The following is a 13,207-nucleotide window of genomic DNA, read 5'->3' as shown; positions in this document are numbered from 1 at the left end:
GCTGCCTTGCCTCCAGGAGCTGGTGCTTTGGGGTGCACGAAGACACTGCTGGCCACCCCCGTGGGAGCAGCGCCTGGCAGCGGCACCGGCGGCAAGTCCTGCCAGCCTCGTCCTTGGCCAGCGGGAATTCTCTGGGAGATGCTGAACAAAATCCGCTGAGCTGCCCCAGTAAGCACAGCATGCTGGGAGAGCCACGCACCCTGCCGCAGGGCAGAGGGTCCCTCTGGCTCCTCTGGTCCCTCGCCCAGGGAGCTCCCCTCTCCGTGGCACTGCTCCCCTTTGCCGGGAATGGCGGTGCTGAGCCTCCACAAGAGCCATGTCCTCAACGCCTGGTCCCTACCACTGCCTGGGGCATGCGAGACCTCCATGCAATGGCATCTCTTGGCCCTGCCGCAGCACCACGGTTGCCCTCGCTGCCCCTCGCCCGGCGGGCAGCCCCAGTGGAGTTAATAGCGGGTTCACACCCCCGTTCTCCCCTCCAAACCAGGGGTACCTGTCTGCTTGCCAGCCTTCCCCATCCCACAGGCTGCAACTGCCTGCACAGGGTTCTTTAACGATGGGAATTTAATTAGTTTGCATTGCACTTCCAACACCTCGCATCCCTGCAAAAATCAATCAGAGCTAGTGGGAGGTGGCGTAGCGCAGCCTGCCTTCGCTCCGGCACACGGCTCGGCCCGGCAGCAAAGACCTGGGGCTGCTTTCAGAACCCCCCCGGGGCCAAAATGCCCCGGCACTGAGCTCTGGCCATGTGGAGGTCGGCACTGGTCTGTGCCGTGCCGTGCCGTGCCACGGGGAGCTGCAGCCTCGCAGCAGGGAGGTCTGGGATTCGTTACAAGGTCCAGATGCGCCACGGCAGCAGGGGATGTTGCGGCTGTGTCTGGCCACCTGCATCGTTTCCAAGTTCCCAGGCTAAAAGCAGGGCTTGTTATCAAGAGCAAAAAATGTGCCACCTCTGTTGTATTTCATTTCCCTTTCTCCACCTCTTCCCTGCCCGCTGCGCATCGGAGATAACAGCTCTCTGCACCGAAGCCGAAGTGCAGGGCAGGCAACGGCCTCGCCAGCCCTATCGCTGCCTCGCCGGCCGCAAGGAAATCAGGAAGTTTGCAGAGATATTCGACCAACAAAATAAACAATTCTCCTGCCAAGCTCCTAACCGGCAGCTTGGCGAGCCCGCAGCAATCTGCACGGCTCCCCTCGCTGCATCATTCTGGTCAACGGTGCCCACCGAGCCGCCGCGGTGGCACTGCGCCCACCCGGTCCCTGGTGCCTTATCGGCGGGTGCCCCTCGCCCGGAATGCGCCGAACATTGCTGCGGGCGGCAGATCTGGGGGACAGGGACCCCAGTGCAGCTCCCACCTGCGGCGAACCGGCACGATGGGTTCAGCACCCAGGGTGCACCCCAAACCTTGCCCTCGAGCCCATCCTTGCCGTGTCCCTGACCCGCAGGGTGGGTGCCAGGACTGGGCAGCGGGGCAGGGGGCTGCGGCCGAAGCGCGGTGCCGGTGGGGAGAGGGGTGTGCAAGGGGAAGCGAGGCAGAGGGCCAGTATTGTTCATTCGGGGCAAACAAATGCCGGTGACTCAGCCGGCAGCCGCTTTCCTGCCCGCGCCGGGCACGGGCCCAGCGGGACCCCCCCCGGGCCCTTCCAGAGCTGCCGCAGCCCCTTGGCCGAGGCCGGGCTGTGGGGTGCCCCTCGCCCTGTGCGTGGCTGTGCCACTGCCGGGGGGATGCTCCGACACAGGGCCACGGGATGCCCCGGCCCCACGGAGGCTCGACGTTGCCACGCTGCAAGGAAACAGCAGCACCTGGAGAGCTCGTGGGGTCGGATCCTGACCCCGGTGGCACAAACCTGCTGCACGCAGGATCCGGCCGCTGCCAGGGAGCAAGCATGGGAACGCGTTCCCGAGCCGCACGCAAGCTGCTGACCCGAGAATGAACGAAAACACCCGGTAAACAGCGGATCGAAACCCTGTAAATAAAACATAATCGTGGCTGATTATTATGGAAAGGTTAATTGCAGAGCAGGCTCCGAATGGGTCCCCGTGACGGTGAGCCCATGGTACCCCACGGCGCCGGTGCCATGGGCTTGGCCATGCCCCGGCTCCCCGCTCCTTCTGGCCGGTCCCCACGGGGATGCACCGATGGGCACCGGCTGCGTGCCAGCCTCGGGGAGCACGTGCCCGCCCAGGGCTGCGTTTGACATTGGGGTGAGTCGCCTGCACTACGGCACGGCACACGGCGCGGCCACGGCCACCCGCTGCCTTCCTCCCGCCGCTACCTCGGCCTTACCTTGGCCGGTCCTGCCCGCCGCCCTGGCCCAGGAGGGTTGGCCGTCCAGCTTGGGGGTTCCCCCGGGCATCCCGGGCGGGTGGGTGTCAGCACCCCAGCGCCGCGAGCCTCACAGCAGCCGGCACAGCCAGCCTGCTCACACGTGTCGGTGCAGGAGCCGTGCCGGGGAGGGAGATGCTGAGCACCGGCGGGGCACGGGGCGTCCTGCCCGCCCGGTGCTTGCCCTGCCGCGAGGGCCGTTCATGTGATGGCCGTGGCCGGGGTGGCAGCGGAGCCGTGTCCCACGGCGAGGGGGAAGGTGAACAGCTGCCGGGCGGTGATAATGCGGCGGGTGCGGGGAGTCTGGGCAGCTGCGCCCGTGTCCTTCCCCAACAGGAACCATCTGCGACCAAGCCCAGCTCTGCCTTGCCTATCAGCCATTCCGGTCTGACTTTCCAACAACTTCCCCTTCACGCCGGCTTCACTTCCTCACTGCGAGGGGCTGGTGCGGTGCAGCTTGGCACAGGCAGCGCCATGCAGCACGGCACGGCAGGACCGGCACGGTGCCGCATGGCACAGCTCTCAAGGGTGCAGCTCAGCACAGGCAGCACCATGCAGCATGGCACGGCACGGCACAGCGCGGCATGGCATGGCTGTCAAGTTGCAGCATTGCACTGGAAAACCAGTGTGGCACAGCCGGCATGATGCAGCCCAGCATGGCGTGGCCAGCATGATGCAACACAGCATGGGAAACACACTGCAGTATGGCGCAACCGGCACAGCACGGCCCGTGCAACACGGGGATAGCCGCGGCACAGCATGGTGCAGCCGGGCACAGCATGGTGCAGCCCGGCGCAACCAGCATGCTGCAACACCGAGGGCTCGTCCCTTTTCCTGCAGCCCTGCAACCCGCTCTCCCCTTTGCCTGGGGACAGCCGCGGGGGCGAGGATGTCCCCCGGCTGCCGCTGCCCTCCTGAACCGCAGCCGCAGCATCAGCGCCGTGCACGAACCAGCCTGGCTCCTGGCATCGCCCTGGCCTGCTGGGTGCTTGGGATAACCCCCCCGCCGGGTACGGAGCCCCCCTTTGCACCCCCAGGCCAGCCCTCCCTGCGCCGGGGCCTGGGCTCCCTGACAGCCGCCAGCGAGAGAAACAACTTGTTAGAAAACCGAAAGGCGGCTCCGGGCTGCAGGTGGGAGGGAGGAAACATGTCCTAAAAATACAGCAGCGCCTGCACGGTCCCCGAAGGTGGCTGAGCAGATGGCGTGTCTCGGTGGCCACCTGGGCTCCTACAGATGGTACCCGGGGCTCCCCGCTTCGTGCCCCCAGCCCAGGGCTCCGGAGGGGGGGACAGGGAAGGGATGGTGGGGTGTAAGTGGGAAGGAGGGTCCCAGAGCATGGGCGTGCAGGTGTGCTGTGCTTTGGGGCACAGGCTGTGGGACAGAACGGGGCGAAGTGGGGTGTCACCGGGAGGGTTTGCAGCATCTCTGTCCTCCGGGTGCAGCCCGGGACCCTGGGGGACAGCGAGCGTGGTCTGGAGGGAGACGAGGGGAAGCCCCGGCACACGGCCGATGTGCCGGGGGAAAGGTCCACACAGCTACAAACCACAGCCCCAACCCAGCCGGGACGGCATGCGCCAAGCCAGGGCCGTGCACTCGAGGCGGGGATGCTGCAGCTGCCCCCAGCAAGCCTCTGCCCTGGACCCGCATCCTGCACCCCAGCGACGCTGGGGGGTCCCAGCTCCATCCTACCTGCCCTGGAGATGCCCGCGCCCCACCGGCGAGGGCCGAGCAGCCTGGGCACGGGGACCGAGCGCTGGCAGAGGTTTCGGCTGCGTGTGGGGGCCGTGGGCTCCCACCTGCCCGTCCTGCCGAGCAGGAGGGTTTCCATCCGTGTTTCGTGCTCTCGCCTCTTCCCCTTTTATTTCTGGCAGGACAGGCAGCCGCAGGCCCAGGTGGGCTCGGCATCGTCGGCTCGGGTTTTTGCCAAGCTGCCCTGCGGCGAGGGTCAGGCTCGACTGCAACGAGAGACAGAAAGTGCATGGGGGATTAAATGGCAGCGGCTGCTCCTGGGGAGTGTCCCGGGGCAGCGAGTCAAAACCAGAGGGTTTCAGGGCCAGCCAGGAAAATCCCACCCAGCTGCGGCCCCGTGTCCCCCACGTCACCTGCGGCGGGAGGGTTTTCTCCGCAGGCAAACAGGCGAGCACCTGCCCGGGCAGCTGCAGGCACCGTGCATCAGCGGCACGGGGCCGCCGGGGGCCGGGGAATGCCCCGGCGTGGGGGGAACCCCTGGGTGCACGAGGTCTGCCCCGGCGTGGAGGGAACCCCTGGGGTCCCAGGGTCTGGCTCAGTGTGGGAGGAACCCCTGGGGGTGCAGGGTCCAACCTGGTGTGGGGGGAACCCCTGGGGACGTGGGGTCTGCCCCGGTGCAGGTGAGTCCCCCGTCCCCGTCGGCTCCGGGGAGCCTGCCGGTACTCCCAGCCGGTTTCTCTCTGAGTCAGAACCTCACGCTTGCTGCCCAGCAGAAACTTCCCCCTCCGGTTAAAGGAGAAGCGGGACGGGCTCCCACCACCCCCACACTCGGAGCAGGAGGGCAGTAGGAAAGTAGAAACCCTCGGGGGGGCAGCCGGGGCCCCGCCGCGGCACCCGCCACCCGCCTTCGCACTTACCGGGGCCGTGTCAGCCCCGTGCTTGGCACGGCACGCTTCCCCGGCGCTTGGGAATGCTCCGGTGGGTGCCCGCTCGGCCCCGCGTGCTGCCCGTGCCCACGCGCCCCGCTGCCTGCAGCACCCCGCTGCCTTCCCCTTTCGATCTGAGCGCGATGCGGCCGCCCCAGGTGGGGGGAAACCCGAGGTGAAAGGAAGCGGCGACAATAACCCGTGAGCAAAACACCACCGGCAGCTGCCGGAACCAAAAAGAGACCATTGCTTCCCAAAACGGGTGCTGCCTTTGGGGCTGGTGGTGGGGTGTACGGCCCTGGCTGCCTGCATGCATGCATGCAACTGGGATGGGGGTTTATATACCAATGCCCAAATCTGCCTCTTCCACCCCAGGGAAATGTGGATGCGGGAGCAAAGGCAGGAGCCGGGGATGGGAAGGAGAGCGGCAGCCGAGCCGGGGAGACGGGAGCCGCCGAGAGTTCACATGAAACACAAAGATGAATTCTTTAAGAAAAAAAAAAAGAAAAAAAAAAAAAAGAAATCAAAGGGATGTGGAGAGGGAGATAAGAGGGAAGACAGAGCAGGGAGACGGAGGGAGCGGAGAGGATGCGGGCAGAGGGAAGCAGGAGGCGCGGGCGGAGGCGAAGCCGGGGAGCCGGGGGAGCTGTCTGGCGCGGTCCCTATCGGCTCTCTCCATCACGGTAGCCTAACCTCAAGTAGTTTTTCACTGAGATTGGAGTGATCAGGTAGGGCTGCCCTCGCAGGCAGCTGCAGGGCTGTGAATAAGCACCTGCTTATCTCTGCCCAACGGCTGTGCGAGGCTGCAGATTGCGGGAGGACGGGGAGCTGCCTGCCGGCTGCGATTTCCATATCAGCGCCCTGCAGCCGCCTGCACCAAATAAACACAACAGCCCCATGGACAAAAGGTTAATTATCAATTTTCAGAAAGGGAGAGAGAGGGGAGGGGGTGAGAGAAGCAGAACGGCCGTCACCAGTCGCAGGGGCGCGCAGCCGTCCCCAGCCAGGGTGCTGGGCTCTGCGCCCTGGGTGCAGTGTCCCCGAGCATCCCCGGGGCTGTGCCGGCACCTCCGGGGCTTCGGGGTGGGGGAACGGGGATGGGGATGGAGATGGGGATGGAGATGGGGACAGGGATGGAGATGGGGATGGGGATGGTGATGGGGACAGGGATGGAGATGGGGATGGGGATGGGGATGGAGATGGGGATGGAGATGGGGACAGGGATGGAGATGGGGATGGGGATGGGGATGGAGATGGGGATGGGGATGGGTCTGTGAGTGCACAGGGGCAGAGGGATTGGGGGACATGCAGGGGGAAACAGCCCCTTGCAGCTCCCCGGCTCAGCCCTGGCTGGGCAGAGGCAGAGCTGGAAGAAGGCACATCCTCCTCCTCATGGGCATGCAAGTCTCTGCCGGCTCCTCTCCCTGCAGCCACGTTTCTGCATTCAATACCTTCCTCCTCTTGTCGGAGGGGCTGCAGGCTCCCAGCTTGGCCAGGCCACAGGGCTCAGGGCGAGATGGGGAGGGAAGAGGTGTCCTGATCACTCCAGCCCTGCAGAAAGGGAGAGGCAGGTGGTGGCATCCCCCTGCTTGTAAGTTAGACCAGGTGAAGCCATCGGGGACCCTCATGGGCTCTTAATCCCTGTGCTTGGGGTCAAGGCTTGCCCCTCACTCCTGCTGCTCAGGACCGAGATGACAAATGGGGCTGGGGGTGCCCATGCTGCCCCCTCTGCCACCCACCTTGCACCCCACGCTCGCTCAGGCAAGGGTTGGTGCCATGGGGCTGGGAAACTCCTCTCCCGCTGCATCCATCCCTGCACTGGGATGGTTTTCCCATCCTGCAGTGTGGTCCTACGCTGAACGCACCCCGGCCGGGGAGCACGGGCCCATGTGCACTCGCAATGCTCCCAGCTCACACAGGGAGATGTGAAGCCCAAAAGCGCCGCACGAGGTGGCAGCCGCCGCGTTGCCGGGAAGCGCCGGGAAGCCTCGAGCCCACATGGCACCAGATTTAGCCACCGACAAGCTCCTAAAAATAGCCAGGAGCCAGGAGGCTGGTGAGCTGCATCTGCTGGCACAGGGAGCGGACAGGGAGCTTTCATCCTGTGGGTTCTCAGGGCTGGGGTGCATGGGGCTGGGGTGCTTGGCGCTGGGGTGCACAGAGCTGGCCCCAGCACTGTTCAGCTGCAGGAGTGCTTGGAGTCACCGGCACGGGAGGATGCAGCCATCCCTGTGCCAGCCTGGGGACAGGACACCAGGATGGACAAGAGATGCTCTCAGGGTTGGGACAGTCCTAATCCACCAGGGAATTAGACGTGCGGCTAAGAACATTGGGGGTTAACAATATTTAGCACTTAGGCAGGGCTTTTGTGCACGCAGGGCTTTGCAGCTCTCGCCTGATGGATGCTCGCAGGACCCCGGAGGGGCGAGGAGCTGGGTTTCACTGGGGGATTTGGGGTGAGAAGCGGGGTGCAGAGCTGGGGCTCGGAGAACTGTCGTGCCTGGCAAGGATCGCTGTGGTCTTCGGTGTAGCCCCGATCTGCCCCACACCCTGAGAGGGGTCTGGCCTCTGGCTGGCAAAACATGCTAAAAATACCAGGCTAAGTATACAGGGGAATGCAGGCAGGGTGTAAGTGTCCCGGGCTGGAGCAGCCAGCCCCCCCCACAGGCTTTTCCCCAGCCCCCCCAAGCTAACCCCAGCCCAAAATACTAACCCAGGGCCCAGCTGGTGTCCAACTGATGAGCACAGATGTGTTTGGGATTTCCGAGCCGGCTGGCAGCCGTTCAGACCTGTCGCAAGCTGCACCTGCTGCAGGATATTTTCCCTTCTGGATTTAATCCCCCCCTCCCCAGCAGCCCCAGGCACTCCCCAGGGCTGGACAGGCAGCGGGAGACCCCCCCCAAGTGACGACCCTCCTGCCCTGCACCCGTCCCTGCCATAAAAACGGATGTGGAAGCAAGAGAGGACTGAATTAAATGCACAAGCAGGGAGGCTGGCATGGGGGAAAGAGGCCATGTGGTGCCCAAATCTCAGCCCCCCCCAAGGAAATACCTGGGGGAGCAGTGGGTGTCACAACTGCCCTCCCCCAGGATGGATTTCACCACCTCCGGGCTGTTTTGGGAAAGTCAAAGGGGACATCTCGGTGAGCAGCCCCGGCCGGCCACTGCTGCAGAGACCAGAGAATTTCATTGCAGGCAACGAGCCCAAGCGATGCTCTTGGGCTTGGAAACTCGCCAGTGCATTACCCAGCCCCCCCTAAATTAACGTGCCGTTATTATTTTTTAACAAGGCTCTCCCAGATCAGATGTTGACCCCTGTAATGATCGCGCAGCCTGCGGAGGGAATAAACAGCAAATCCCCTTTTAAATGAAGGCCTTGCGAAGGGATTAGGAGCGAAGGGGTGGCCTCTCCTCCCCCCCCCCATCCGGGGGCTGCCTGTGCAGATATGCGGGGCAGGAGGAGGACTCGTCTGTCCGTCTGGCCCATCTGAAGTGGTCCTGTGCGATAGGGAGTGATTAGGATTAGACACATCCAGGATGAGAGTTTTTTCACCAGATAGAGATGATAATGGGACCCATGGGGAGGATTACGGTCCCCGTCTCTCCAAGAGAGCTGCCATCTGCGTATCCGTCTCCTGACATGTCTGCTCCCCGACAAGCCCAGCCGGACTCTCCCTCATCCGTGCCGGGTCCCAGGACGGCAATGCCGACCCGCTGCACCCCGCGGGGCTGGACTTCACGCCCCATCCCCACGAGGGGCATGTGGGAGCAAGGGCTCATGGCCATCTGGGGTGGGTGATGTGCTGTCCTGCACATGAGCCCAGCACCCATCATCCCTGCACATCCCTGGGGTGCTCAGCATCCTTGCATGTCCCTGGGGTGCTCAGGCATCCCCCTGCATCCCTGGGGGACCCAGCATCCCTGCATCCTCAGGGTACTGAGTATCCCTGCATCCCTGGGGTGCTCAAGCACCCCTCCATACCTCCAGGGCATGCAGCATCCTCCTGCATCCCCAGGGCACCCAGCATCCCTGCACATCCCTGGGGCACTCAGCATTCTCTTGCATGCCCAGGCCACCTCTGGAGCTGCGCTGCGGCCATTGCCTCTCCAGGGATCTGGCAGAGGTTCCCAGCTCCTGTCCTAAAAACATCCCAGGGTTCAGAGCACTGCAAATCAAAGCCGGTGGCACTGATGGGGCGCTGGGGGAGCGACATCTCACAGCCTTGGGGCTGCAAAGGGTGGCACGTGGGAAAGCCAGGCTGGGAACTGGGAGGAAGACAGGGCAAAAACCCAGCCAATGTTTTATCAAGTCAATAAAAAGAGAAAAAAGGGTTTATGAAAGTTGTGGTTTATATGTATTTAGGGACTAAGCCATGCAGTCACCGTTTTCCCTTCTAAAATGAACATGGCTCTCTTGTTTCTGCTCAGAGGCATGACAGGCTGTTCTGCGCAGACGGGGCTGGAGGCATCCCCTGCCCACCGAGCAGCACCCAGCTGGGGCTGTGCCTGGGAACACCGTCCCTATGGCCATGCCAGCACCAGTGGCACGGTGCCCGGCAGGGTGGCAGGGGTTTGCTGCCCGCAGCACCCTCCCGCGGGCACCGAGGCGGGCTCAGGGTGCTCAGCCAACGCTGCTGCCCTCCCTCAGGGTGACACGTCTGGGTTCAGGGCCACCTCCACGCACCCGGGGATGCTGGCCAGGGGACAGGGTGACATACCCCCGTGACAGCACGGCGTGAGGCTCGCCAGCCCCTGGCCTTTCCCATCATCGGAGCGAGACGAGCGCTGCCGTCCCGGCCGCCGCGGGGGAGAGAGCGGTGAGAACTGGCCCGTTCCCATCGCTCGGCACCGCCGGCTCCCCGCCGGCAGCATATTTCCCTGCTGAAGTCAGAGCCACCCGGCAAAACACCCGGTTCCTGCCAAGCACCGATTGCACAAACATTTCCTATTTGGGATGTACGCGCCCGCCGCGCCGAGCGTTGCATCCTCGGCCGCGACGCTGTCCCCGGGGTGGCACGGGCTGAGGGCACACGCGTGTGCACGGCCGGTGGCATGGGTGAACGCGCACGTGTGTGCGGGGCTGGAGGAGCCCCGGTGAAGGTTGGAGCCGCTGTGCCTGCTGTAATTATAGAGAGAGAGTGGCATTTTGAAGTTTGGATAAAACCTTAATTGAAGTCTTGGCTGCTGTTAATTATATTAAAGGCAGAGTGAGCGATGGGCTTTTTATTAGTTAATGAGGATTTTCATTTTCCAGCAGAGGAGCCCTTTGATGTTTCCAGGACTAATGGCTGTTAAATTCAACTTGTTTGCTTTGCTGGTGGTGGAGGGTGATGGGGGAGCAGGAGCTGCTCCGGCCACAGTGCCCACGGTGGCCAGTAAACGGTGCCTGCGGCCGGCTGGGAGCCACGGGCCACCACAGCGAGAGGACAAGGATGCACACAGCAGGAGCCAAAGCTTGTCCTGCCCCTGACATGGATTTTTACAGACTATCTTTTAAAACCTGTGGCAGGCTGCAAACCTCCTCCTGCAATTAGCATTTATTATGATTATTTCGCATTCATTACCAGCGGAGCCGAGAGCCAGCGCTATACCCCATCTGAAATAATTTGCAAATTTCTTTGCATCATTTTTCCCACTCTTGGAGGAGAAGGGTTGTACAAACAGTTTGCTGTGAATATTCAGAGCCCGGGATCGGGGAGGCGATGCCATCCTTGCCGGTCCCGCGCCCCAGCCACGTGGCCGCGCGGCTGCTCCCCAGCTGGATGATTTGTAGCACTAATCAAGGCAGAGCGTACTTTGAATTTCAAATGCTGGCAGGGAAGAACCAGGCAGGAATCTGGGCTTTGGGGAATATTCAGGAAGAAAATGGGTTTGTCCTCAGCCTCTGCCATCGCCCAAGCCGTCCCGTGTGGGGTGCCAGCGTGGGACCCCTCTGCCCCGTGGCACTCCAGTGGGCTCTCCCCCCGTGGCACAGCCCCAGGAAACCCAGCACCTATTTAAGCACTTTTTGGGGTGCCGGCGTGCCCGGTGCCGCCCCGCGGCGTGGCTGGGGCTGTGCCAATGGGACAGGATGGGGTGGGATGGGGGGGTCGGTCCTGGGTGCTCAGGGACATCGGTGGCAGCGGGGACGGGACCCTCTGCAGCAGCACCACGACAGCAGTGAGAGATGCTTGTGGGGCTGGGGGGCAGCGGGTACTGGGGGGGGGGGATGGACTGGCTGCTGAGCCATCTCCCCAAGGCTGGGAGCCAAGGGGGAAGAGAACATGGGGCAGCAGCGGTTGTCCCCCCCCGCAGGCTCCCTAAACGGCAGCTCGTCCTCTCCCGGGGGGCCACGCTGCGTGCGGCTGCTGCAGGGCAGGAGGGGTGGGCAGGGGGGGCACGTCTCCGGTAATTACCCCTCGTCCTTCCCCGTCACGCTGCGTGGGGGGAGCCGAGGGGGGGGGGGACAGTTTAAGCTATCAATGGTCCTGCCTTGATGGGAATAAAATATGCACTGAAAGACATGAAAATGGAGTAAATAAAAGAGATAAAAATGGAACGATCAAGCCAGCAACTTCTCCTCCTCTGATTAAAAAGAGGGAGCGGGGGGGGAGAGGGGATGCGCTGAGCCCTTGAAGAGGCAGCTGCTGCCTCAGCCGCAGCCCTGATAAAGGGGCTGAGGCAGCCTGTTTGGGAGAGATAAAGTGAAGTCCCAGCGTTTACTGTCCTCAATCCAAGCCTTACCATCAATATTAATACAGCCTGACAAACTGGCGTTTAAGATAGAATAAATATAGACTGGTTCTGCTATTACCTAGACCTTATTAATCTGCTTGGAGGCATTTAAATGCCGTTAAAAATATGGAGTTTACTTGCCGGCACTTCAATAGCTTTACAATCCATCAGCGTTTTGTTTTCCATCCTCCTCCTTCCCTTCCCAAGGCGTTGTCTGTGGGTGCCCACTAACCCACACCCCTCCGGACAGGGACCAGGGACCACGGTGGGGAGCACCAAGGCGGGAGCTTTGCTGCAGGATGATGGCAATGGCTGGGAGATCAGCCAGGGGCATCAGGGCATGGAGGCACAAAGCCCTCAGAGCCGGGGAGCGGAGCATCGCGGGCCTGGAGATCCAGGACCTGTGTGCCCAGGTGATGGAAAATTCACCTGTGTGCTCCTCAGTAGGAGAAACTCACTGTTCCCACACCCCGAGTGATGCTGGTTTCCCAGATGCAGCAACCAAAGCCCCAAAACAGGGGAGCAGCCCTCCCCGGAGCCCTAATTAGCCAGGGCCTCATCAGTGAGAGGGAGAGGTGTTGAGCAAGCGCAGTCCTGCCTCTTCTCCTCTGCTCCCGGTCCCACGGCATGGGTGCTGGGCTGCCACGTGCCGTGGCACCCACGTGCTCCTCCCCTGCCAGCCCCGTGCCAGACACACTGCTTGCTGACCCCGCAGCATTTTCAGACAAGGTCTCTGGAGTGCTCGGTCGGTCCCTGGTACACTTCTCCAGGCCACCCTGCTGTAGCAGAGCCCCAGCACCCACAGGGGCAGCCCAGCACAGGACAGGATCTGTGGGTGCCACGCACGTAGCTGGGGCATCCTGGTATGTGGTGGAACTCACGGGTGCCACAGTTGTGGTGGAGGCACCCCAGTATAGGGCAGGATCCAGGGGTGCCATGGGCATGGCAGGGAAACCCTGGTATGGGGCAGAACCCATGGGTGCCATGGGCATGGCAGGGAAACCCTGGTATGGGGCAGAACCCATGGGTGCCATGTACGTGGCAGGGGAACCCTGGTATGGGGCAGAACCCATGGATGCCATGGGCATGGCAGGGGAACCCTGGTATGGGGCAGAACCCATGGGTGCCATGGGCATGGCAGGGGAACCCTGGTATGGGGCAGAACCCATGGGTGCCATGGGCATGGCAGGGGAACCCTGGTATGGGGCAGGACCCATGGGTGCTGGGCACATGGCAGGGAAACCCTGGTGCGGGACCCCATGCAAGGCGTCGGGCACAGATGGAGCGAGCGGGCGCGCGTGCGGGGCAGCGCGCTGAGCGAGCGGGCGGCTGGGAGCGGCGCTCATTAGACGTGTATTATTCATCGGCAGCTTCTGTCGCCTGCCATCTGTTCCCGGCTGCGAGTCGGGCGGGCGGCAGCAGCCTAACGGGGCTGACGCGGCCCCACTCCTGCTGTCACACCTGGGCTGCCGCAAAAGCCGGCACCATGCCGGGACGGCACCCGTGTGGTGGCTGGGTAGGGTGCGGGATGTCCCCGCTGCCCCCCAGGGT

Source organism: Harpia harpyja, chromosome 9 (genome assembly GCF_026419915.1).
Source record: "Harpia harpyja isolate bHarHar1 chromosome 9, bHarHar1 primary haplotype, whole genome shotgun sequence".
NCBI classification, from domain to species: domain Eukaryota; kingdom Metazoa; phylum Chordata; class Aves; order Accipitriformes; family Accipitridae; genus Harpia; species Harpia harpyja.
This window is presented reverse-complemented; position numbering follows the sequence as displayed.